We start from the raw sequence: 25,791 nt of genomic DNA on the forward strand, positions 1-25,791 counted from the left end.
TGTAGAGAAACAACAACACCATCTCCTGATCACAAAATCAATACTCTAACAGCATCAGTGACTCTTGTGCCAGTCAGCAGTCACAGTCACTACCCTACCCCTTTTATCTTAGGATTTCTTCTATTACTTTCCTGTACTTGAATTATGCTTGATTGCCTTGGCATTGTCTGCTAATAGTCACTGTGATCCTCCTTCATCACTGTGTCACACTGAGGATCTACCTGTCATGTGATCCTCCTTCATCACTGTGTCACACTGAGGATCTACCTGTCATGTGATCATCACTGTGTCACACTGAGGATCTACCTGTCATGTGACCTTCATCACTGTGTCACACTGAGGATCTACCTGTCATGTGACCTTCATCACTGTGTCACACTGAGGATCTACCTGTCAAGTGACCTTCATCACTGTGTCACACTGAGGATCTACCTGTCATGTGACCTTCATCACTGTGTCACACTGAGGATCTACCTGTCATGTGATCATCACTGTGTCACACTGAGGATCTACCTGTCATGTGACCTTCATCACTGTGTCACACTGAGGATCTACCTGTCATGTGACCTTCATCACTGTGTCACACTGAGGATCTACCTGTCATGTGACCTTCATCACTGTGTCACACTGAGGATCTACCTGTCATGTGACCTTCATCACTGTGTCACACTGAGGATCTACCTGTCATGTGACCTTCATCACTGTGTCACACTGAGGATCTACCTGTCATGTGATCATCACTGTGTCACACTGAGGATCTACCTGTCATGTGACCTTCATCACTGTGTCACACTGAGGATCTACCTGTCATGTGACCTTCATCACTGTGTCACACTGAGGATCTACCTGTCATGTGACCTTCATCACTGTGTCACACTGAGGATCTACCTGTCTCATTTCCCCCCCCCCCCCTTGCTGTACGTTTTCAGGAAGAAGCAATTGCGGCGACCAATCAAGTTTGAAGGCGGGTTTTCCCGGCCTGTAGTATGAAAATCTTTTGATCCAGGAACGACACCAACACGGTGATAATGGAGGTGCGACCGCGGTGCGACAGCCAGGCACAGGTATGCAAGCAAGCAGAATTTGACATTGCTGAACAGAGCAGAGACGCCATTACTGAGTATACCGTATGTGATATTGGCATTGTTCGATTGACAGGGTGTTGCAACTGTGGATGTGTTGCTTCTGGATTGCTGTACTTGTGCGGTCGACATTGTATGTTGTGCATTGTGTGCTGACCATGGACTGTGCTGAGCCTATTTCCGTATTGTCGACTCTGTAGTAGCCTATTATGCAATTTCCCCCCTCGCCCTATCTACTCTGCACTGATCCCCCCATTACAAACATTGCCTAAAGTTGCATATGTGATTTTAGACTAGACTGGGATTTTAGACTGGGAGACTATAATATAATACGGTAGTTAGTCGATGATAGTTAGTCTCCCATCTGTTATAGGTTGATTGTCTTCTGGTCTGCTGCTGCACATGCAGACGTGTGAGTTTCATGTCACACTTTGCACACTGAACACAACCAGGGCTAATCTATCAAACTTATCTCATCTCACTGGTTAAGTTATAGTGCAGTTTTGATTAATTCTAGGTGACTCAAACTCACACAATGTTGTTTGACCTTGATATGTTAAAGACAATTAAACATTTATTTTTCATCTGAGCCCTTATGACTCGATTCCCACGACTTTTCAACACAAATTTAAACTTGCAAATCTCTCTTGCAATGATACTCTTCCAATTCATATGAAAGCAACTCCCACAGCAAGAACACTATAGCTGACAGTATTTCACTGCACTGAAAGAACGAAAGATCCTCACTGTGGTCCATGACAGTGAGTATCAGTCAGTAAAGATCTACACTGTGGTCCATGACAGTGAGTATCAGTCAGTAAAGATCTACACTGTGGTCCATGACACGATGACAGTGAGTATCAGTCAGTAAAGATCTACACTGTGGTCCATGACAGTGAGTATCAGTCAGTAAAGATCTACACACTGTGGTCCATGACAGTGAGTATCAGTCAGTAAAGATCTACACTGTGGTCCATGTGAGTATCAGTCAGTAAAGATCTACACTGTGGTCCATGACAGTGAGTAGGCCTATCAGTCAGTAAAGATCTACACTGTGGTCCATGACAGTATCAGTCAGTAAAGATCTAGGCTACAAAATGTGGCATCACAAATTATTGTGGAAGGATTAATCTGCCAGTAGCAGAGCAATGCGTTCACTTTAAAGAAGATACTGTCTATTTGTTTATTAAAAAGGATCCCCATTACTGACGAACAGAAAACAGCTAGTCATGGCCGGGGTCCAAGACAACAATATATTTACATGACGAGCAATAAAATAAAATACAAAAACAATAATAAATTCCATTAAAATATACTCGCTGTGACATGGCGCATGTGAGTTCTGTGTCATGTGAGAAAGGTCTTTAATTCAATACTCAATGGGCTGCCTTTGACAATAAATATATCATAGTGACATACTTAGGGTTAAGTCCTTTTTATATGTTTTTTTAGGTTTGTCATTGATCATTCTTTTGTTTGTAGGTGTTATTTTTGTTGCATCACTCAGTAACACAGCAGTCCTTGGTCTGCAGAGCTCCATACATATTTCTGTCATCTTTCACCACAGTGAAAGGCTCATGCCATCAGCCCGCGCGTGCAGAGGAAATGCTTCTGCGTCGGCTTGTTGCAGCCGGACACGAGCGTTGTGGCCACAAAAAATAAACTGGTTAAAGCCATGAGCAGTTTGAACTTCAGTTTGTTTGTTCCTTTCTTTTCTGAGCAAACTTTTCTCAAACCGATATAATAATCTTTCCTTTGTTATTATTATGCATAGGATATTGCTTAGCCTAATCTAAAATAATATTAATAAATTAATTAACTATCAACAATCCCAAAAGTATCTACAGTATATACATAAAAGAACAAACAAATATCAGAAGTGTCAGGACTAATATAGGCTTTGGTTAATACCTAACTGGAAGGGGAAACTCATTTAAATATTTATAGAATGGACTGTAGATAGTCATGCAAAAGAGATATGAATGACTATATTTGACCTAGTATGACCAATAGATGAACAGCAGCTTATAGGACAGGATGTACAATGTTAAAATGAGGAGGAGCAGCAGTAGTGACAGTGACTAGAGAGGGAGGTAGTGTTCACTCCTCACATTGAAGCAGACATGGCTTTGACCTGTATCTCTCTGCTTCTCCTCTGTGGACTCATTGGTAAGTGAGCAAAGTCTTCATGAGAACGCTCTCAGTGTAGCTAGCTGTTACCTGTGATGATGATGAGGGTGATAATGATATGAAAGTTGTAGGTAGTGACGTAAAAATATTCTTGAGTAATGAAATTTGAGTCACGTTTAAAGTGACAACCAACCTCTAATCTTATAAGATCTTTTTTCCTCATGTTTAAATGAATTTACAGTCTACAGTTTATATGTTTCTGATTGTGTTATAGTTGTGAGATCTACATGAAGCAGGTCAAATAAAGGGACTGTATTGTAAACTATGTACCTCATGTTATTGTTGCAGGAATTCACAGCATAACTACAGTGAGGAAAGTATCAGTGAAGGCAGGAGGCTCCATCACTATTCCTTGTCTCTATGATGTAAAGTACATAAAGCATGTGAAGTACTTGTGTCGAGGGAATCCTGATATTTGGTGCAGACATGCGATAAAAACAACTCAACAAAATCCTCCAGGAAGGTTTTCTATCTCTGATGACAGCAAGCAAAAAATCTTCACTGTGACCATTAATAACCTGGTGGTAGAGGACACCTCTTATTACTGGGGGTGTGCTCTGGAGATTGTCCTTCAACGAGATGTTAAAAAACGATTTAGCCTGGATGTCTCAGCAGGTAAGACCACCTTATAATGGATTTGATATCAAAGTGCACCTATCTGTAAAACTGTAACACATATAGTTCGTGCATTTTCAGTTTGTTTTTATTTATACTGTTTCTTCCTCTGTCTTTGTTTGTAAGATAAGCCCAGACTTTATGTGGACCAACAGGAGATTACAGGATTTGAAGGAGGAAGCGTGACTGTCAGTTGCCACTATACTGATTCCAATGACAACATGAGGTGGTGTAAACTGGGCCGTACCTGTGTACAGCAGTCTGGATATTTAGATGAAGCTAGAGTGACAATCAATGCGAGTGCCTCTGTTTTCACTGTGACTATGAGTGAACTGAAGATAGAGAGCACTGGTTGGTATTTGTGTGCTAATAAAGAACTAGATATGCCAGTGCATGTTACTGTTCATAAAGCAACCTCAACTACTCCAACGACAATGATCCACACCACAAGTAAGAACATTTCATATTGTCACGATTGTCTATATGATGCCTGATACAAATGAAGCCATTAAGCAGACACACGCAAATGTAACATAAGTCAAACTTTGAAATAGTTCCAATAATAATAAAGTATAGAATCCATGCTTGTCATTTACTTTGGAAATCTGGGGTTTACTGTATTGTCATTCAAAATGTAGATCAAAATCGCCCGATAACCCACTCTCCAACATTTCTCTTTCCTCACAGGTACTGTGTCATCTAGTGCAACTGCAGACAACCTGCCAGACCCACAGCAGAGGTCAGTCCTCTTTACTTAGCTCTAAGGCCTCTATGTTCTCACAACACTGATTCAACTCTGATTCACATTTTGCTCTCCACCCCATGTCCCTTTCCACTGCGTTTTATGACTTGCAAGTAAACTTACAAACTTACAATTTTATATTTTCAAAATGTGTGTGTGTGTGTGTGTGTGTGTGTGTGTGTGTGTGTGTGTGTGTGTGTGTGTGTGTGTGTGTGCGTGTGCGCCTGTGCGTGTGCGTGTGCGTGTGCGTGCGTGCGTGTGTGTGTGTGTGTAAGGGGTAGGCTACATTTTAATTAGGATAACACATATTTCAAATAACTTCATAGGGTTGTGAAAATAGTGTCCACCTTTAATTTGAATCAAATGTACCCCGTCTGCGTCTATCTTCTGCTAGATCCACTGACCTCAAGATTTTCCTCATCCGCCTGATCTTATTGGTATTGCTTGTAGCGTCTGGCTTGTTTGGCTGGAGGATAGTAATACATGGTAAGTCCATGGCAAATGCTGATTACGCAAATTCAGAACCAACATTTTATTTGTGTGAAATATTTTCTTTAAAGATGATTCATCCTACAGTCATTTTGAGAGAGAATTACATGATATTTCCTTGTGTTTGTTTCAGAGAAAGCCAAGATTAAAGCATCAGTCATCACAGTGGTAAGATAGAGCCATGTCATTTCCCCAGTATCACCTTGCAGGGTCATGTGTGGTCATCACCTCATCATTTGCAATATCTTCTTTATGATAATATCATAATAATACTTTATGGACTGATTAGGACACACAATAACCTTCTAACTATGTAATTTAGGGTCTTATGTGCATAATACTAAGCAGCATCTTAGTATTGTTAGTATAGTGCTGTATTAGTTTAAATCTAAATCCTAAATATTGCTATTTAAGTTGTTGTGCTGTTCCTGATGTTGGGTTTGAAGTGGGCATGCTTATGCTTCAGACTTATTACACAATAAGCTCCGCAAACCAATCAGGCTCAACTGCCTCTACCAAAAAAAAGAAAAAAAGAAAAAAAAATCACAATGTAGTTATAGAGCAGGGGGGGGTGGGGGGGGCGTCATTGGGAGCACTTCAGCAGACACGCCCCCACAGTTTCTGAGCAGAGAATACTGCTTAGTTTTTCATGATTTTGAAACCTAATTCTTGGAAAACTTGGCTGCATTTTTAATCATTCAGATATGGCTGGGTGGTTAATAACAAAACAAATGATGTGGTGTGACAAACTGAAAACACACTTATTTGTTGTTTTCCATGGGTTAGGGTTAGGGTTCCATGGGCTTTAAGGCCTTAACCATGCAAGTAATGGTGAGATTATTCTATAATAACTGAGTGTAAGTTGTTGGTCATAACTCATAATAACTTGATTTATAGCAGCACTCTACTGCTGTTCCTCCTCTTTCCTCTGCTTATTCACCACAGGCAGCAGCTGATGTTAGCGCTGGTCTCTTGGAACCTGCAGAGGACTGAGAACAATGACAAGAAGTCACACATGTTAGTGTGTATGTTCTGTTTTATTCACTCTTTCTTTTATCTTGTATCGTCATTTCAAATAACACATCTCTTTATGTTCTTCAGCTATCCTAATAACACATTACTCAAAATTGCCCATTATGTATTGCAATTATAATGAGATATGCATACGGTATAGATGTCATTCACATTTCAATGATGACCATAACACAACTAAAACACAATAACTAGAATGCAATAAATTCTCCCTATAACTTATACAAAGTTCACAATTTGCATTAGAAATGTGCTTCAATTAACATGATCATTTTATACAGAGCTACATGGTTTATATGTTACAAAACCACCATTGCTTTAACAATTTCTGTAAATATATTTTATGTTGTACTGATAACTCATTAACTCATTCACTGTAATTACTTTATTTGCTATTTTGGAACCACAAATGCAAGCGACTGTTTTTCCTTTTTGACTGAAGTGTAATATTTTAATTATTATTTGGGTGAAGTACATATTTATGTATAGATCTAGTTTGTATATCATGGTGTACATAAATACAAATTTTATTATCTACCTTGGCTGTTGTAATTGACTCTTTAATTTTGATGTCAGTGACTAAATTTGATTTATTTTTCGCTCTGTCTCATCAGCCTCTGATTGGCTCTTTGGTTCCCATGGCACAAAGAATGACTCAGCACAATAGACTGAGTTGTACCAGGCTTCTCCTTCTATTTTATTATCATAGAGATCATCCTAATCTGCTCCCTGGCTGATGCACGACACAATAAATAGCTTCACTCATTCAGCTGTAGAAAAGCACTCATGCATTACAACACTGTCTCAATACAGGCTCCACCAGCCAGATGACTAGTGAATGTTCACATTTTACCAGCCACTCAATAGATTACCATTGGGTTATTTTGACTGCTGAGTGAAGCAGATCTACAGTACCAGCCACTTACATATTTTACCTGCATTTGGCTTGTGGCTGGTGTTAAGTTTAGACCATGTCTCAATAACACAAGATTTACAGGCAGGTACTCAATTAAAGCCAAAAGCACAATAACCCTCTAATTCTCCATAAACATATTGAACATTTTGTTAAAAATAAATAGTTGGGATCATTTGGTCCCAGGTCCAGGCAAGATACATGGTGACCCTGTGAAGAGGCTCTGGGGTATGGGCCCCCTCTGCCTATGGCCCGGTAGGTCCGTTGGGTAATACATCTGTGAGTAGATGTGATATTGGCATTGTTCCTTTGACAGGGTGTTGCAACTGTGGATGTGATGCTTCTGGATTGCTGTACTTGTGTGGTTGACATTGTATGTTGTGCATTGTGTGCTGAGCCTATTTCCGTATTGTCGACTCTGTAGTAGCCTATTATGCAATTTCCCCCCTCGCCCTATCTACTCTGCACTGATCCCCCCCATTACAAACATTGCCTAAAATTGCACAAGTGATTTTAGACTAGACTGGGATTTTAGACAAGACTGGGAGACTATAATATAATAGTTAGTCTATGATAGTTAGTCTCCCATCTGTTATAGTCTACAATCCGAAATGAATGAAGCCGGTTGATTGTCTTCTGGTCTGCTGCTGCACATGCAGACGTGTGAGTTTCATGTCACACTTTGCACACTGAACAGAACCAGGGGTAATCTATCAAACATCTCATCTCACTTAAGTTATAGTGCAGTTTTGATTAATTCTAGGTGACTCAAACTCACACAATGTTGTTTGACCTTGATATGTTAAAGACAATTAAAATGTATTTTTCATCTGAGCCCTTATGACTCCCCACCCCCTTTTTTTTATTGATATTTTTGACAGGACAAGAATACAGCAGATGTCAAAACATAACATTAATTTCAAATGACAAGTTCTCTGTCCCCTATTTTCTTTTCTTTTTTACACACTAACAACTGACCAAAACAAAAACAAAAACACAGGGGAGTATACGAAAATGATATCCACATCCACAGACATCTTCCCCCTTCTCAATACTAGGCTGTACCGTCAAAGGCTCACGCCATCAGCCCGCGCGTGCAGAGGAAATGCTTCTGCGTCGGCTTGCTGCAGCCGGACACGAGCGTTGTGGCCACAAAAAAGAAACTGGTTAAAGCCATGAGCAGTTTGAGCTTCAGTTTGTTTGTTCCTTTCTTTCCTGAGCAAACTTTTCTCAAACCGATATAATAATCTTTCCTTTGTTATTATTATGCATACGATATTGCTTAGCCTAATCTAAAATAATAATGATAAATTAATAAACTATCAACATTTAGGGGGTTAGAAAACATGGCAACATTATTTCATTAACCAAGTTAATTTCTCAAGTATTAAATATTAGTAAAAATATATGGTGCCAAAAAAAATCTATTAACCAGTCACAAGAAACAATGCCCAAAATGATCTATATACATAAAAGAACAAACAAATATCAGAAGTGTCAGGACTAATATAGGCTTTGGTTAATGCCTAACTGGAATGGGAAACTCATTCAAATATTTATGGAATGTAGCCTACTTCGTCATGGAAAAGATATATTTTACATATTTGACCTAGTATGACCAATAGATCAACAGCAGCTTATAGGACAGGATGTACAATGTTAAAATGAGGAGGAGCAGCAGTAGTGACAGTGACTAGAGAGGGAGGTAGTGTTCACTCCTCACATTGAAGCAGACATGGCTTTGACCTGTATCTCTCTGCTTCTCCTCTGTGGACTCATTGGTAAGTGAGCAAAGTCTTCATGAGAACGCTCTCAGTTTAGCTAGCTGTTACCTGTGATGATGAAGATGAATGATAATGATATGAAAGTTGTAGGTAGTGACATAAAATACATTTGAGTCGCATTTATTCTGATATAATAAGATCTTTTTTCCTCATGTTTAAATGGATTTACAGTCTACAGTTTATATGTTTCTGATTGTGTTATATTGTGAGATCTACATGAAGCAGGTCAAATAAAGGGACTGTATTGTAAACTATGTACCTCATGTTGTTGCTGCAGGAATTCACAGCATAACTACAGTGAGGAAAGTATCAGTGAAGGCAGGAGGCTCCATCACTATTCCTTGTCTCTATGATGTAAAGTACATAAAGCATGTGAAGTGCTTGTGTCAAGGGAATACTGATGATTGGGGAAAGTGCCGTTATGTGATAAAAACATACCAACCATATCCTCAAGTAATGTTTTCTATCTCTGATGACACCAAGCAAAGAATCTTCACTGTGACCATTAATAAGCTGGAGGACACCTCTTATTACTGGTGTTGTGTTGTGAAGAGCGGATGGAAACAAGCTGTTAAAAAACAATTTAGCCTGGATGTCTCAGCAGGTAAGATCACCTTATAATGGAGTTGATATCAAAGTGCACCTATCTGTAAAACTATAACACATACAGTTAGTGCATTTTCAGTTTGTTTTTATTTATACTGTTTCTTCCTCTGCCTTTGTTTGTAAGATAAGCCCAGACTCTATGTGGACCAACAGGAGATAACAGGATTTGAAGGAGGAAGCGTGACTGTCAGTTGCCACCACTATCCCTATTCCTTTGGACAAATGAGGTGGTGTAGACTGGACGGTAGCTGTGTACAGCAGTCTGGCCATTTAGATAAAGCTAGAGTGACAATCAAGGCGAGTGCCTCTGTCTTCACTGTGACTATGAGTGAAGTGGAGTTTATAAACGAAGGTTCAGACAGGACGATCTTGATCCTCACCGGTTCCACAGTCACTGCACTTCTCCTGCTTGCTCACCTGTTAACCTGTCAGCTTCCTGGTGATAATTGAATAATCAGTGGTTGCCTCCTACTTTCCCATAAACCAATAGCATAGCAACACATCACCTTATACACCTTTGCTCACCTGCACTTTTAGCCTATCACATTGTGGCACTCCCCTTTAGGCAGCCTATCACATGGTTGATGTGTGCATAAATATGCTTTTCTGTGTCTCATTCAGTCTCTCTCATCCTGCTGGCTGACACACACCCACCACCTCCCCGTCTCCGCCAAATCCCTGATCCATCAGTCACCAAGAGGTTCACCAGCACCAGTATCCTGACTCCACTGGGGGGTATATATGGCCGTGCTGCTCGAGCTGATCCAGCTCGATCTGAATATCTCCCAGTGGTGTCAAGCTCCAAAGACTAACTAACTTTCTCATCATAATATTCTGTAACATTCATTCATTGTAATAAATCATTGTTTATCCATCAAGTCTCCTGATTGAACTGAAGATAGAGAGCACTGGTTGGTATTTGTGTGCTAATAGAGAACTAGATATGCCAGTGCATGTTACTGTTCATAAAGCAACCTCAACTACTACAACGTCAAAGATCCACACCACAACTATGATGATCCCCACCACAAGTAAGAACCATTTCATATTGTCACATTGTCTATATGATGCCTGATAGAAATGAAGCCATTAAGCAGACACACACAAATGTCACATCCTATTAAAGGAGGTACTGTAGTTTACGCTCTTGGTTAAGCTCTTGCTATGCTCATTTATTTGCTCTTTTATTTGACTTGATTTTATATTTTAGGACTTTTATTCTTTTATTCGTTTATTATCTTAAATTTTACCTCTGAAGTTTGGTTGAGGTTTTTCTCTTTTTGCTATTCGACCTCAAAGAGGTAACAATGTTTGAAATCTCTTTACAGTGTATTTACAGTACACTTTTGCACAACCCTCGACACATGTGATGCTGACTGAGGGATTTTTAGTATTTTACTTTGCCTATTTTGTTATCTTGAAAATGTCTGGGTTGAACAAATAGTGCAACGGGGCTTTGCAACTATTATGTCTTGGAGTACACTTACCTCTGTTGAAATTAGTGCAATTATGGAGTGTCTCTGTGTTACTTTGTTTGTTGACTGTTTGTATGTGGTCTGTTTGTTAAGCCGGGATGTAGCTATATGTAGGCCTACTTTTTGCCCAAGACAAATTTCCCCCAGGGGACAATACATGTACAGTATGTCATCATCTCATCTCATAACATAAGTTAAACTTTGAAATAGTTCCAATCATGAAGTATATAATCCATCCTTGTCATTTACTTTGGAAATCTGGGGTTTACTGTATGGTCATTCAAAATGTAGATCAAAATTGCCCGATAACCTATATGAGGATGAACATGTATTTTCACACTACTCACACTTTATAGAGACGCTTCCAACCACTCACCAACATTTCTCTTTCCTCACAGGTACTGAGCCATCTAGTGGTCAGCCCACAAACTCCACTGCAGCTGGAAACAACCTGCCAGACCCACACCAGAGGTCAGTCAGTCCCCTTTACTTTACTTACTTCTCACAACACCATGGATTCAAATCGGATTCACATTTACTCTCCACCCCCTGTAAATCGTGTCGCTCTCCACTGTAACTTTCTGATCAAACAGACATGCCATAAGTTAACGATGATTTCTGAAACACACATATATGTTTTCTTACAACCAAACTTAGCCCATACAGTAGGTGAAATATGGATGCATTTTTCATGAGTGTTGCAACACTTACAATTGACATTTTACTGCTCTAGTTGATCATTTTCAACATTAGTGCAAAAATTGAACATTTTAATTAGAATCCAAAAACACACATTTTGTCAGATAACTTTATAGGGTTGTGAAAACATGTGTGCCTTTAATCATTTAATCAGATGTACCCATCTGTGTCTATCTTCTGCTAGATCCATGAACCTAAAGACTCTCCTCATCCTCCTGGTCTTGTTCGTATTGCTTTTAGCGTGTGCCTTGTTTGGCTGGAGGATAGTAATACATAGTAAGTCCATGGCAAACAAATTCAGAACCAAAATATTATTTGTGTCATTTTAAATTATTTTCTTTAAAAATTATTAATCCTACAGTCATTGTGAGAGAGAATTACATGACATTTCCTTGTGTTTGTTTCAGAGAAGGCCAAAGCTGAAGCATCAGCCATCACAGTGGTAAGATAGAGCCAAGTCATTTCCCAGTATCACCTTTGACATTCATGTGTTGTCATCGCCTCATACTTTATGGACTGATCATAGGACACACGGAGCAAGAATGAATTTGAAATTGGTCTTTCTAGGTCCCACAGACTGATCCTGATGCACTGTACAGCACTGTTGTGAAAGACAGAAAAGCCCAGGAGGTAAACATCAAGGCCACATTAACAGGCCAATCAACTATTTACTTCTGTTCAAACCATACAAAAGCCATAAAACAATGAAAGAAATTCAGATTTTCTGCATCTTTGCACATTTAAATCAGCTTGTAAAAAAAACAAAAACACTTTGATGTTATATCCCATCCAGCAGGACCAAACATCTGAGGATGATGTGACATACAGTAGGATACTGTTAAAATAAAGAACAAGACATCACCAAAGGTACAAGTGTTTTTTGTATGTGATTGTGGGCTTAGGGTGTATTCACACCTATCTCGTTTGGAGCAGTTGTTCCGAAACGGAGAGCATTTTCCCCCTTGGTGCGGTTCGTTTGGGGGAGTGTGAACACAGCAATCGCACTCGGATGCGGGACAAAACAAGCGGACCGAGATCGCCAAGAAAGGAGTTCGGTAAAGTTGGGGTGTATTCACACCTGTAGGTCGTTTGCTTTGTTCCGATTCAGGTACTTAATTGATACAATTGTTGCATTTGTGCCTTGGTTCGTTTGTGTTCACACAGCCACAAATGAAACGGTCCAAATAGTATTGTCAAACTTCCTGGATTGGCCAGCAGAGACTCTGATAGGCTAATAGCCTCTCGGGATGGACAAAATAATTCCCAGAGATTTTCCTATATGATTATAAAAATGCGTTTTGTTAGACCTACATTTTAGGCTATGTCGGGCGTCCGCCGTGCGAGGAGAGAGAGAGAGAGAGAGAGAGAGAGAAAGAAAGAAAGAAAGAAAGAGGGAGGGATCGGGAGAGAGAGAGAGGGAGAAAGTTCTTTATTTATTTATTTATTTATTAATGTATGCTATGTAGCCTATGTAAGCCTATGTATTTATTTAGCCTATTTAGGCTATTGGGAATTTGGAGATAGAAGATCAAAGACCCTCGCAAATTCTGCTATTAGGCTACTATCACGGAGATGAGGATTAGCCGAGACATAGGCTATATGAACACCTGTCCTGTCAGGAATAAAATATTAATAAATAATTTAATAATAACGGACATTTCGAGGAAGACATGCAATCAGTCTGATTGTCTGATTGAACCAGACAATCTTATCACAAAGAAGGCTGGCTCTGATTACCACGATTTGTTTTCATTTATTGAATGGAGACCAGAGAGAGCGAGAGAGAGGGAGAGAGAGGGCGGTGTGCTGCGCAGCACACCGCACGCAAAATCCGTAGAGATTCAACACATTAACGTTGCTTCCCATGGTCCGAGGTAAGTTGATTGAGTTCAAACTGCTGATGTGATGATCCAAAAATCCCCCAAAGTTTATCGATGCAAGTCACAAGTCGCCAAAACAGGATCTGAAAGATGTTGTTTTTAAACGATAAAAATGTTCGTTCTTCAGGCCATTACGCACAGCGCAGCTGACTACGGCAGCTGGTTTATCCAAAAATGCGCACCGTTTACTGCTGTTGTGGCGGATCGAGGTCGGCTCACGTTCTCACCACAAACGAACCGCACCAGAGTTCGTTTGGAAGCGGACCGAGACCACCCTTTCTTGGCGATCTCGGTCCGCTTGTTTTGTCCCGCATCCGAGTGCGATTGCTGTGTTCACACTCCCCCAAACGAACCGCACCAAGGGGGAAAATGCTCTCTGTTTCGGAACAGCTGCTCCAAACGAGATAGGTGTGAATACACCGGAAAGAAAGGGTGGTCTCGGTCCGCTTCCAAACGAACTCTGGTGCGGTTCGTTTGTGGTGAGAACGTGAGCCGACCTCGATCCGCCACAACAGCAGTAAACGGTGCGCATTTTTGGATAAACCAGCTGCCGTAGTCAGCTGCGCTGTGCGTAATGGCCTGAAGAACATCGTTTAAAAACAACATCTTTCAGATCCTGTTTTGGCGACTTGTGACTTGCATCGATAAACTTTGGGGGATTTTTGGATCATCACATCAGCAGTTTGAACTCAATCAACTTACCTCGGACCATGGGAAGCAACGTTAATGTGTTGAATCTCTACGGATTTTGCGTGCGGTGTGCTGCGCAGCACACCACCCTCTCTCTCCCTCTCTCGCTCTCTCTGGTCTCCATTCAATAAATGAAAACAAATCGTGGTAATCAGAGCCAGCCTTCTTTGTGATAAGATTGTCTGGTTCAATCAGACAATCAGACTGATTGCATGTCTTCCTCGAAATGTCCGTTATTATTAAATTATTGGTAACACTTCATAATACTGTAACACAAAAAATGGGTAGTTACTGAGGAACGAGTAAGGAACGAACCATTAGTTCATGAATAGTTAATGATTAGTTAATGAGTAGTTGATAGGTAGTTCCTTAATGGTAGTTACTTAAGAACTGACCATTAGTTACCATGTTAACGAACCAGTAAGTAATGATTACTTCCCTAAAAAATTTTTTTTTTAATATTTCACTAGTTCTTGGCTCAAACACTTAGTAAAAAAAACACTTTTTTTGGTAGGGTTTACATATCGCACTTCCGGTGGGCGTGGCCTAACCAAAGTAGGCTAGAACTGTAGCCACGCCCCCAAGGAGTTCGAATGTGAAAAAATAGGCTCCGCCCCCTTTCCCTGGCTTCCGGCGGGGGTGGGTGGAGCCAAAAAAGGTAACTCCGCCCCTGAAGGTCGTAGAGCCTCGGGGGCGTGGTTTTAGTGGGGTACCTCGATCTCTTAAGTGGGGTAGAGTACTTTACTAAAGTGGGAGGAGCTACACTTTTTTAATTTGCATACTTGAATAAATTCGTCTTCACTAGTAAAGTAAGCAGGAAGTAATGGTATATTCCTTAGGAACAACTCAGGAAGATGTACTGCTTCACTTGAGGGGGCACAAACATGGGAACTAATGGTAAAGTAAGCAGGAAGTAATGGTGTATTCCTTAGTAACTACTCAGTAAGATGTACTGCTTCACTTGAGGGGGCACAAACATGGGAACTAATGGTAAAGTAAGCAGGAAGTAATGGTGTATCCCTTAGTAACTACTCAGTAAGATGTACTGCTTCACTTGAGGGGGCACAAACATGGGAACTAATGGTAAAGTAAGCAGGAAGTAATGGTGTATCCCTTAGTAACTACTCAGTAAGATGTACTGCTTCACTTGAGGGGGCACAAACATGGGAACTAATGGTAAAGTAAGCAGGAAGTAATGGTGTATCCCTTAGTAACAACTCAGGAAGATGTACTGCTTTACTTGAGGGGGCACAAACATGTTAAGTAATGGTAAAGTAAGCAGGAAGTAATGGTGTATTCCTTAGTAACTACTCAGTAAGATGTACTGCTTCACTTGAGGGGGCACAAACATGGGAACTAATGGTAAAGTAAGCAGGAAGTAATGATGCACTAACATGGTAAGTAATGGTAAGGTAATCATGAAGTAACGATGAGTACTCATGAACAACTGGTAAGTATTTGGTGGAGTCATGCTCACGAACATGGTAACTAATAGTCAGTTCTTAAGGAACTACCTGTTCATAAACTAGTGAAATATAAAAAAAAAAATTTTTTTTAGGGAAGTAATCATTACTTACTGGTTCGTTAACATGGTAACTAATGGTCAGTTCTTTAGTAACTACCATGGGAACTAATGGTCAGTTCTTAAGTAACTACCATTAAGGATCTTTAAGGAACTACCCATTAACTATTAATGAACTAGTGAATGAAAACAAATGAAAAAAAAATTAGGGAAGTAATCATTACTTACTGGTTCGTTAACATGGTAACTAATGGTCCGTTCTTTAGTAACTACCATGGGAACTAATGGTCAGTTCTTAAGTAACTACCATTAAGGATCTTTAAGGAACTACCCATTAACTATTAATGAACTAGTGAATGAAAACATATAAAAAAAAAAAAAATTAGGGAAGTAATCATTACTTACTGGTTCGTTAACATGGTAACTAATGGTCTGTTCTTAAGTAACTACCATTAAGGAACTACCTATCAACTACTCATTAACTAATCATTAACTATTCATGAACTAATGGTTCGTTCCTTACTCGTTCCTCAGTAACTACCCATTTTTTGTGTTACAGTATTATGAAGTGTTACCAAATTATTTATTAATATTTTATTCCTGACAGGACAGGTGTTCATATAGCCTATGTCTCGGCTAATCCTCATCTCCGTGATAGTAGCCTAATAGCAGAAATTGCGAGGGTCTTTGATCTTCTATCTCCAAATTCCCAATAGCCTAAATAGGCTAAATAAATACATAGGCTTACATAGGCTACATAGCATACATTAATAAATAAAGAACTTTCTCCCTCTCTCTCTCTCCCGATCCCTCCCTCTTTCTTTCTTTCTTTCTCTCTCTCTCTCTCTCTCTCTCTCCTCGCACGGCGGACGCCCGACATAGCCTAAAATGTAGGTCTAACAAAACGCATTTTTATAATCATATAGGAAAATCTCTGGGAATTATTTTGTCCATCCCGAGAGGCTATTAGCCTATGTCTCTGCTGGCCAATCCAGGAAGTTTGACAATACTATTTGGACCGTTTCATTTGTGGCTGTGTGAACACAAACGAACCAAGGCACAAATGCAACAATTGTATCAATTAAGTACCTGAATCGGAACAAAGCAAACGACCTACAGGTGTGAATACACCCAATGTACATTAAGTTAAACTCATAGGTATTTTACTTCGTTAATATGTTAATTACTGCAAAGCTGTTGGTATTTTCATTGTTGTTGCTTTTCTTTCCTGGTAGTGTTTTTATGTAGGCTAATGGTTTCATCATTTGCTTGTGTTTGCCTGCTTTTTCCATTAGACTGAAGCAGCAGAAGCCAGTGTGATCTACGGTACAGTGGTTCCACACTAGAACATGACCAGTGTGATCTACGGTACAGTCGTTCCACACTAGAAAATGACCAGTGCAAATAAACCCAAAAAGCTGGAGGACATTGATGCTAACATATAATGATAAGGTCATATTGATGTGATGCGGCACTTATGTCATAAATTAGTTTGGACAAATCGACATAACTGGCCGTTTCACACCATATGCCGAATCAACGCCAAAGTCACGCCGAAGCCAGGCTGAAACCACGCAGTTTCATTTCGGCTACCTTGTTAACAGGTGAGACAGTTCACACCAGCCGCACGCCACGCCACGCTGAAGCCACACCAAAGCCACGCTGAAGCGATCATTCAGGATTAAGTCCTATTTTCCAGGCGTGACGCGTGAAGCTTGAAGCTGCCAGGCATCAATTCAATGGGAGTTGTCGGCGGGTTCAAGGCACGCCGAGGAGGCGCTGAGAGGAAAAGAGAAGGCTTCTTGTGTGAACGGTTAAGTTCTGCCTATGCTCTGCCTACTGTATTGTGTGAACGTGCACACAGCCTGAACACACCGTACGCTGAAGCCATGCAGAACTGAAGCTTGAAGCAGACACAAGCTGATCTGACGCCTAACCGGTCACACCAGGAGCAATCTCTTTTCCTCAGCGGCCGGCTCGGAGCTGCTGCTCCGGCCCCTCCCACCCCTCACAGGCCCCTCCCACCCCTCACACATTGCATTGACTGCCTCCCTGGCAGCTCGGGATCAGCGCGCAGCACGCTTGGAAAAAAGAACAGAAGCTGAATCTATCGGATGGGCGTGGCATTGGCGTGGCGTCAGGGTGGCGTGGCATGTGGACGGTGTGAACAGACTCGCCTGTTAGCAAGGACACTGAATTGAAACTGCGTGGCTTTGGCGTGGCTTTGCCGTTGCTTCATGCTTTATAGTGTGAACGGCCATGAGAGGTTATCTGAGATACTCAAGCCTTTCTGTCAGCTCCAACCAGTCTGACCTCTCTCATCAACAAGGCGTTTCCATCCAAAGAGCCACTGGATTTTTTTTGTTTTCACACCAGTGTAAACTCTTCAAACCAGTGTAAACCCTGCATTGCACTGTTGCGACATGATTGGCTGAATGGATAATCGCATAAATAAGCAGGTGTAACAGGTGTTCCTAATAAAGTCAATGTATATATCGAGGGATTGGAGCCAAAGTAAGTGAGATTTGGGGCAAATATGAGTAGGCCTATATCAACAATGAAAAGGTCTCTGTGAAATATTTGCAATTAAAAAAAGTGCAACTGAAATCATATGGATCAAAATAGGGGTGTCACGATACACTCAGTTCACGATACGATACGTATCACGATACTGGGTTCACGATAACGATACGATACGATACGATTTTAACAATATTTTTTTTAACTTGAATAATGACAATATATGACTGGAAAAGTAGTATTTTATTTGAAATGCACAAATACAAAACATGCTGTTGTGGGAAATTGTTATTACAATAACAACTAGAAAAAACATGAGATTGGAGATAAGGCTTATCTTGAAATAGAATGAGTTACACCGTCACTTAGATTTACTTTGAACTAAAAGGTTTCTCAGCAGTATAAATTCTCATTATGCATCTTCAGTTTTTCTTCAAACTCAAACAACAAGACTTGCATCTTCTGCTCATGCGCGGGCAATGGCCGGCTGCAAGTTCGGGAGCGCTTGCTAGTCTAGTGTTTGTATGTGTTACCTACTCGTTCGTTTTCGTTTCTGGATTAAGTTTTTGTGGGAAGTTGCCAATAATGTCTACTACTTCGGTCAAAGTTGTATACTCGAGGGAAGCCCTGCTGGCTCTTCGCCGGACGAAACAGGGAATAACACACAGGATCCCTATTGAAATCAGAGCGGCGTTCCGCGGTTCCAGAGGCGGAACAAAACAGAGAGCTAAGCTACATGCTAACAGATGGAGATTTAAGCCTTTCTTACCATCGATTGTCATGGGGAACGTCAACTCCCTATCCAATAAAGTGGATGAACTGGAGGCGCTTGTGAAGAGTGACAGGACCTACCGTGAGGCGAGTCTGTTGTGCTTCACAGAAAGCTGGCTACACGAAGGTATTCCCGATAGCTGCGTGAACATTTCTGGGTTCTCCATGGTCAGGGCGGACAGAGACGCTGGGAGCGGTAAATCCAAGGGCGGTGGTCTATCACTGTATGTAAATCAAAGGTGGTGTCACCCAGGACACATTACAGTAAAGGAGAGGATCTGCTGCCAGGACGCGGAGATTCTGGTGGTCGGACTAAGACCATTCTATGTCCCCCGGGAGATATCTCACGTGGTCGCCATCTTGATTTACACGCACCCGCGAGCTCTTCCGGCAATAGCGTGTGACGTCATTCACGAGACTGTTGCAAGGGTCCAGACACAACACCCTGAAGCTCTGGTACTCATATCAGGAGATTTTAACAACATTAGCCTCGCTGCGACACTCACTGGCTTCAAGCAGTATGTCGATTGCCCGACGAGGGAAAATAGGACTTTGGATTTATTGTATGCTAACATTAAGGATGCGTACTCAGCCACAGCTCTCCCACCACTGGGAAAATCGGATCACAATCTGATTTTTCTTCAATCCACCTACAAGCCCTGCGTCCAGAGGCAGCCTGTGGCCACTCGTACATTCAGGAGATGGACACCTGAGGCCAAGGAGACTCTCCAGGCATGTTTTGAATGTACTGATTGGGAGGTACTGCAGGACACAGAGGGGAACAGTGGGGTCACTGACATTGACAGGAGGGCGGACTGCCTCTCCAGCTATATCACCTTCTGCAGGGACGCTATCGCACCATCAAGGACCGTCCGCTGCTTCGCTAACAATAAACCCTGGATCACCAGTGACATCAAGAGGCTCCTTAACCAGAAAAAGGTAGCCTACAGGGATGGTGACCAGGAAAAGCGTAAGCAGGTGCAGAAGGAGCTGAAGAGGAGCCTGAAGCAGGCCAAAAAGGATTACAAGGAGAAGGTGGAGAGGAAGCTGCAGCACAACAACACCAGAGAGGTGTGGAGGGGAATGAAGACCATCACGGGCTATAAGCAGAACAACAGCCCGGCGACGGCGGGAGATCTCGACAGGGCCAACGAGTTCAACGTGTTCTACAACAGGTTTGACTCGGAACCCACCAGAGACTGTCCTGCTTCTGCCCCTATTGCCCCACCCACCCTCGTCCCCTGCAGCCCCGACACAGCGGCTGACCCCCCTCTTCTGCCGGCTGCCCCCTCCACCTTCACAGTGGAGGAAGTGCGGGCGGAGCTGAAGAGACTGTGTCCGGGGAAAGCAGCTGGTCCAGACGGGGTGTGCCCTGGTCTGCTGAAGACCTGCGCTGACCAACTGGCGGAGCCGCTTCAGAGCCTGTACAATGACAGCCTGCAGACGGGGAGGGTCCCGGTCTTGTGGAAAACATCTTGTCTCGTGCCGGTTCCCAAGGCGGGGCGGCCGGCCGAGCTCAATGACTACAGACCGGTGGCCCTCACGTCTCACATCATGAAGACGCTGGAGAGACTGCTTCTCCGCCGACTGAGACCGCAGACCCAACATGCCCATGACCCCCTGCAGTTCGGGTACCAGGAGTGTATGGGAGTGGACGACGCTGTCCTCTACATGTTACATCGAACCCACCCCTACCTGGAAGAGCCGGGGAGTCATGTGAGGATCATGTTCTTTGACTTCTCAAGTGCATTTAATACCATCCAACCACTCTTGCTGAGAGAGAAGATGATGAAGATGGGGGTGGCTCCCCTCTTCATCGTGTGGATCATAGACTACCTGACGGGACGTCCGCAGTTCGTCCGGCTGGGGAACTGCGTTTCGGAGACGGTGGTGAGCAGCACAGGGGCTCCTCAGGGGACTGTCTTTGCTCCCTACCTGTTCTCCCTGTACACAGCAGACTTTCAGTACAACTCTGAGTTCTGCCACGTCCAGAAATACTCTGATGACACAGCCATCGTGGCGTGTGTGCGGGGGGGGCAGGAGGCGGAGTACAGGGACCTGGTGGGCGCCTTTTGCGACTGGAGTGAGCGGAACGGCCTCCTCCTGAACACCACTAAGACCAAGGAGCTAATCGTGGACTTTCGCAGGACAAAGCCTCCTGTGGAACCGATCTGCATACGGGGCAGCAACATTGAGGTGGTGCAGACCTATAAGTATTTGGGTGTGCACCTGGACAACAAGTTAGACTGGTCCGCTAATGTGGATGCGATCTACAAGAAGGGCCAGAGCCGGCTGTTTTTCTTGCGGAGGCTCAGGTCCTTCGACGTCTGTGTGGAGATGCTGCACATGTTCTATCAGTCGGTGGTGGCTAGCGCCCTTTTCTATGCTGCTGTCTGCTGGGGTGGCAGCATCACGGACAGAGACGCCAGGCGTTTAGACAAGCTGGTCAGGAGGGCTGGCTCGGTGCTGGGGAGGAGCCTGGACCCTCTGGGGACTGTGGTGGAGAGGTGCACGATGAGCAGGCTGTTGGCTATCATGGACAACGACACTCACCCTCTTCACCACATCCTGGAGGTTCAGAGCAGCGGCCGCAGCGGGCGGCTTATCTCCCTGCGCTCACGGACAGAGCGACACAGGAAATCCTTCGTCCCCACGGCCATCAGGCTGTTTAATAAGTCTGTTGATGGCAGGAGATCGTCGGCACGCAGCAGGACTATAAGGTGAGACTGCGTGCCTCATGGGCGATGGGGAGCGGGCTGGGGCCCGCCAGACCAGTAGTGACAGTAGGGGGGTCTGAGTGCTACTCAGACGCTGCTGTGGTCTAGGTACGGGCATTGTGCAATTTGATCTGACTAGATATGGGCACTGTGCAACTAGTATTTTTTAGTATTTTAGTTACCGTTCAATTGTATCTTGTATCTTAGTATTGTGGTAACTTTTAAATCTTTCTTTTAATCTTTGAATTGGCTCTTCTTAATCTTTAACTTGAAACCTACCTGTCATGTTACTGTCTTGTACTGGCTACATTGTTCTGTTTTGTCATGTTTGTTGGTTTTTGTGCTATGTCATGTCTCGTTTTGTCTTTGGCCTGCGAGCTGCTATACTGAATACCTGAATTTCCTCACGGATTAATAAAGTACTTACCTACCTACCTACCTACCTACCTAGCTTTTCCTGTCAAGTAAACAGTTTTGCCAGAAACTCAATTGAATGGTTTCTCTCCTGTATAACTTCTCATGTGTCTCTTCAGAGACTTGTTCAACTGAACTACTTTCCACACATTGAACTTCAACAAACAAAGACGTTTCTTAGTCTATTTTTTGGAAGAAAATTTTTTTTTTTTTTTTTTTTTTTTTTTTGCGATATGATATTTCATCTCAACGATACATATCGTGACGTTTTACTATCGCGAAATTTCGTGGGACGATATATTGTGACACCCCTAGATCAAAAGTTTGAATTAAGCAACAGTAAAAGTAGGGTTTTGTTTGCTGCCAAAAGGGTGTAACAGCACGTACACCCTTTTGACACCTAGCAAAACCCTACTTTTGACACTAGACACAAGGATGTGGCTAGTTAGTTAGCACTTACCAAAATGCTCAACTCAAAATGCATGCATAAGTAATGCTGCCAGCATGGTCACATACTTTTGACTAGCCTATCCTAATCTAGGTCAATATTAGATGACTGTAAATATGTTAATATTCCCATGAAATACTACTTAGGCATATAGATTCAAAATGTTATTTTATAATGTTAGGAGCGAGTGTGAACTGGTCAAGATGAGCTCTGTTAAGACTGCTGGTAGCTGAAGTTCTCCCCTCATTGTCATGAGGAGGAGTTTCACAGGTCTTTTTTAGGACCCTGGAGCTATTATCTGACAAAGGTAGATGTAAGACATGGCAGTAAAGCTAAGACTCTTGCCATTCTAATGAGCAATATTAAATAATATCAAATATTTTGATGTGAGAGATCAAAGGACCCATTTGAGTAATCATGCCCATTTACCTTTGTCTATAATTTTTTAGGGGTGCTCAGATGAGGTTTACGGGTGCTCAAGCACCTATTTTTAGCACCCCTAAAAATAGTCTAAAAAGGCCACTGATTTTGCATTGTTTGTGTAAAATAATATAAAATATATGTACAGATCCCCTTTGTATATCATGGTGTACATAAATAAAAGTTTTATCATATACGTGTACAGATCCCCTTTAGTGTACATAAATACAAGTTTTATCATCTACCTTGGCTGTTGCAATTGATTGTTTAAGTTAGTTAGGTTAAGTACATACATAAGTGCCTGGGTAGCAAGCAGACGGCGGTATTTGACAATTTAGCAGCTAAATCATAGATTATTGAAAGATATTCCATATTCCAGACTGAAATGCTATAACAGAAGTGGAGTATTGGCCAGAATGACATGAACATTTGGACACTTATTCAGCGGGTATCTTGCATGTTGCGTTCAGGTGCACTGTAAAAATGTTTTTTTTTTTGCAATTCCATCAGGGGCCGCATGTGGCCCGCGGGCCGCAAGTTGAGTATCACTGCGTTATAGTGTCTCCGATCCGAAATACATGTGCTTCTGCTGCACAGACAGGTGTGAGTTTCATGTCACACTTTGCATGCTGAAGTGTTACACGGCACCACCCACTGGTGTCGACTCATTCTAGGTGACAACTCAAACTCTCACGATGTTGTTTGACGTTGAAGACTATTAAAAATGATTTTTTTTTATCTGAGCCCTTATGTTCACACCACTTTTTGACACAAAGTGACACTCTTGCATATAATTTAAGGTTAATTCAAATGAAAGCAACACCCACTGCAAGGACAACACAGTTTATAGTATTTCAATGCACTGTGGTCCATGAATTTACTCATTTTATTTGACAGATGTTAAAACACATAATGAATAGAAGCCTGATACACCAGTGTACAATTGTTGAGGAATTTATGACAGTGAATATCAGTCAGTAAAGATCTACAAAATGTGGCATCACAAATGATTGCAGAATGATTCATCTGCAGTAGCAGAGCAATGTGTTTAGAGAAGATACAGTTCTGTGTCATGTGAAAAAGGTCCACATTTCAGCAATAGATATGTAATACTAAATGGCCTGCATTTGACTATAAATATATCAGTGACATTCTCAGTTTTATATATATATATATATATATATATATATATATATATATATATATATATATATATATATATATATATATATATATATATATATGTGTGTGTGTGTGTGTGTGTGTGTGTGTGTGTGTGTTAATATATAGACAGTGTGAGACAAAGAGGGAAAGAAAAAAAATAAACTAATCATAAAAATCATGGAAATTAGACAGTGACGACAACAAAAACAAGACAAAACAGGAGGCTACCAGACATTATGCTTTTTTTAGGTATGCGGTATCTTTCAAAAGGTTATTCATCACCCCTAACCTCGTCGAGGCAGGCCAGAAACGGGTCCCAAACAACTAGAAATCTCCAGAGTGAGTTGGTCCTCAGGAACCGGAGTCTCTCCATCCGTATAACAGAGGTCATGTCCGCCAAACACAGTTGGAAAGAGGGTGGGGAGGGGGACTTCCACTCCTGCAGTATGAGTTTCTTAGCAACGATTGTCCCCTGTGTCAAAGACTGCTGCACAGCCACAGGGAAGTCCAAAGAGGACTCCGAGCAGCCGAAGATGGCGAGTTCTGCTTCCGGCCGAAGGGTTACCCTGTAGGCCCCAGAATACCAGTCAAATACCATGGCCCAGAATTTTGTCAGTGAAGGGCAGGACCAAAAAGGACATTCTCAGGGTTAAGTCCCGTTATAGGTTTGTCCTTGATAATTCCTTATTTTTGGCTGTTATTTTGTTGTATCACTCTGTGGGCACAACCAGGCCATAGGGAGCAGAGGGAGTTTTCCCGGTGGCCTGGCCTGCTAAATGGCCTGCAGGTGCATTAAAAAATCGCCACAATGCAGGAAATGAAGTGTTTGTATTCCCGTAAATGCCCTCGACAAAACGTTTACACCCCCCGCCCCCTCCATTGTCATTGCGTAATTTGCACTCTGGTAGCAGTGCACAGAAATTCACCAGCATGCAGGAAATGTCTTTGTAAGTCAGATTTTTGTGGTGGGGGAGCCCCAGACCCCTGCTTAAAAAGTGCCCCCTACAGAAAAAACACATGAGATTCACATGTGTCCATATGTTTCACCACGTGTCCAGAAAGAATTCAATCAGGAGAGGCCAGTTGGTAGGATTAGACAAACTTTATTTAGCAATCGGCGTGCATGGCAAATGCTTTGGCGCTTGACTCCATTGGCCAGTGGCGCTGCTCTTGAGGCAGAGGAGGGCGCCTGCATGGGCTAGGAGATCCCCCCCCCGTGGGGGATCGGGAGTCAAGACTCGTTGGTGGTGGACTGGGGAGGTGGGTGGGGCAAAACAACGCTTCGGAGGCCGGCTTCAAGGGAGATGGACTGCCGTGGGCTGCTGCTGCTATGATCGGCCAGAGAGAGAGAGGTGACGTAGAACCCTTGCTATATATATGAGGATTAACTGACGTCATGTTTGACGTCATAGCAGACGTCATACTAGGATTTTTTTTGACCACGTTGAGATCGGATTACGCGTGAGTGGCCTTCTGCTTGAACTATGGTCTGGAGACCTCACTAGATGGTTACAAAAAAGTTTATTTATTGCTATGCAGGAAATTGATTGTGTTAAAGGAGGCTTACCCTTTGTGGAAGTTGCAACAAACACGGCACAAAACTAGAAGAACCAGAAGT

At 42.2% G+C, this 25,791-nt stretch overlaps 1 protein-coding gene across 1 annotated transcript in view; it reads left to right on the forward strand.

Annotated features, from left to right (window-relative positions):
• Positions 1 to 1,027: 1,027 nt before the first annotated feature.
• The window catches only part of LOC310794746 (zinc-binding protein A33-like), a 219,578-nt gene continuing 194,814 nt past the window's right edge, over positions 1,028 to 25,791 (forward strand). Inside the window, exon 1 of the mRNA XM_083656773.1 lies at positions 1,028 to 1,127. The gene's annotated coding sequence lies outside the window, so the exon portion shown is untranslated. The remainder of the gene's footprint in view (positions 1,128 to 25,791) is intronic.

Source organism: Poromitra crassiceps, assembly GCF_964638095.1.
Source record: "Poromitra crassiceps genome assembly, chromosome: 20".
In the NCBI taxonomy this organism is placed as follows: domain Eukaryota; kingdom Metazoa; phylum Chordata; class Actinopteri; order Beryciformes; family Melamphaidae; genus Poromitra; species Poromitra crassiceps.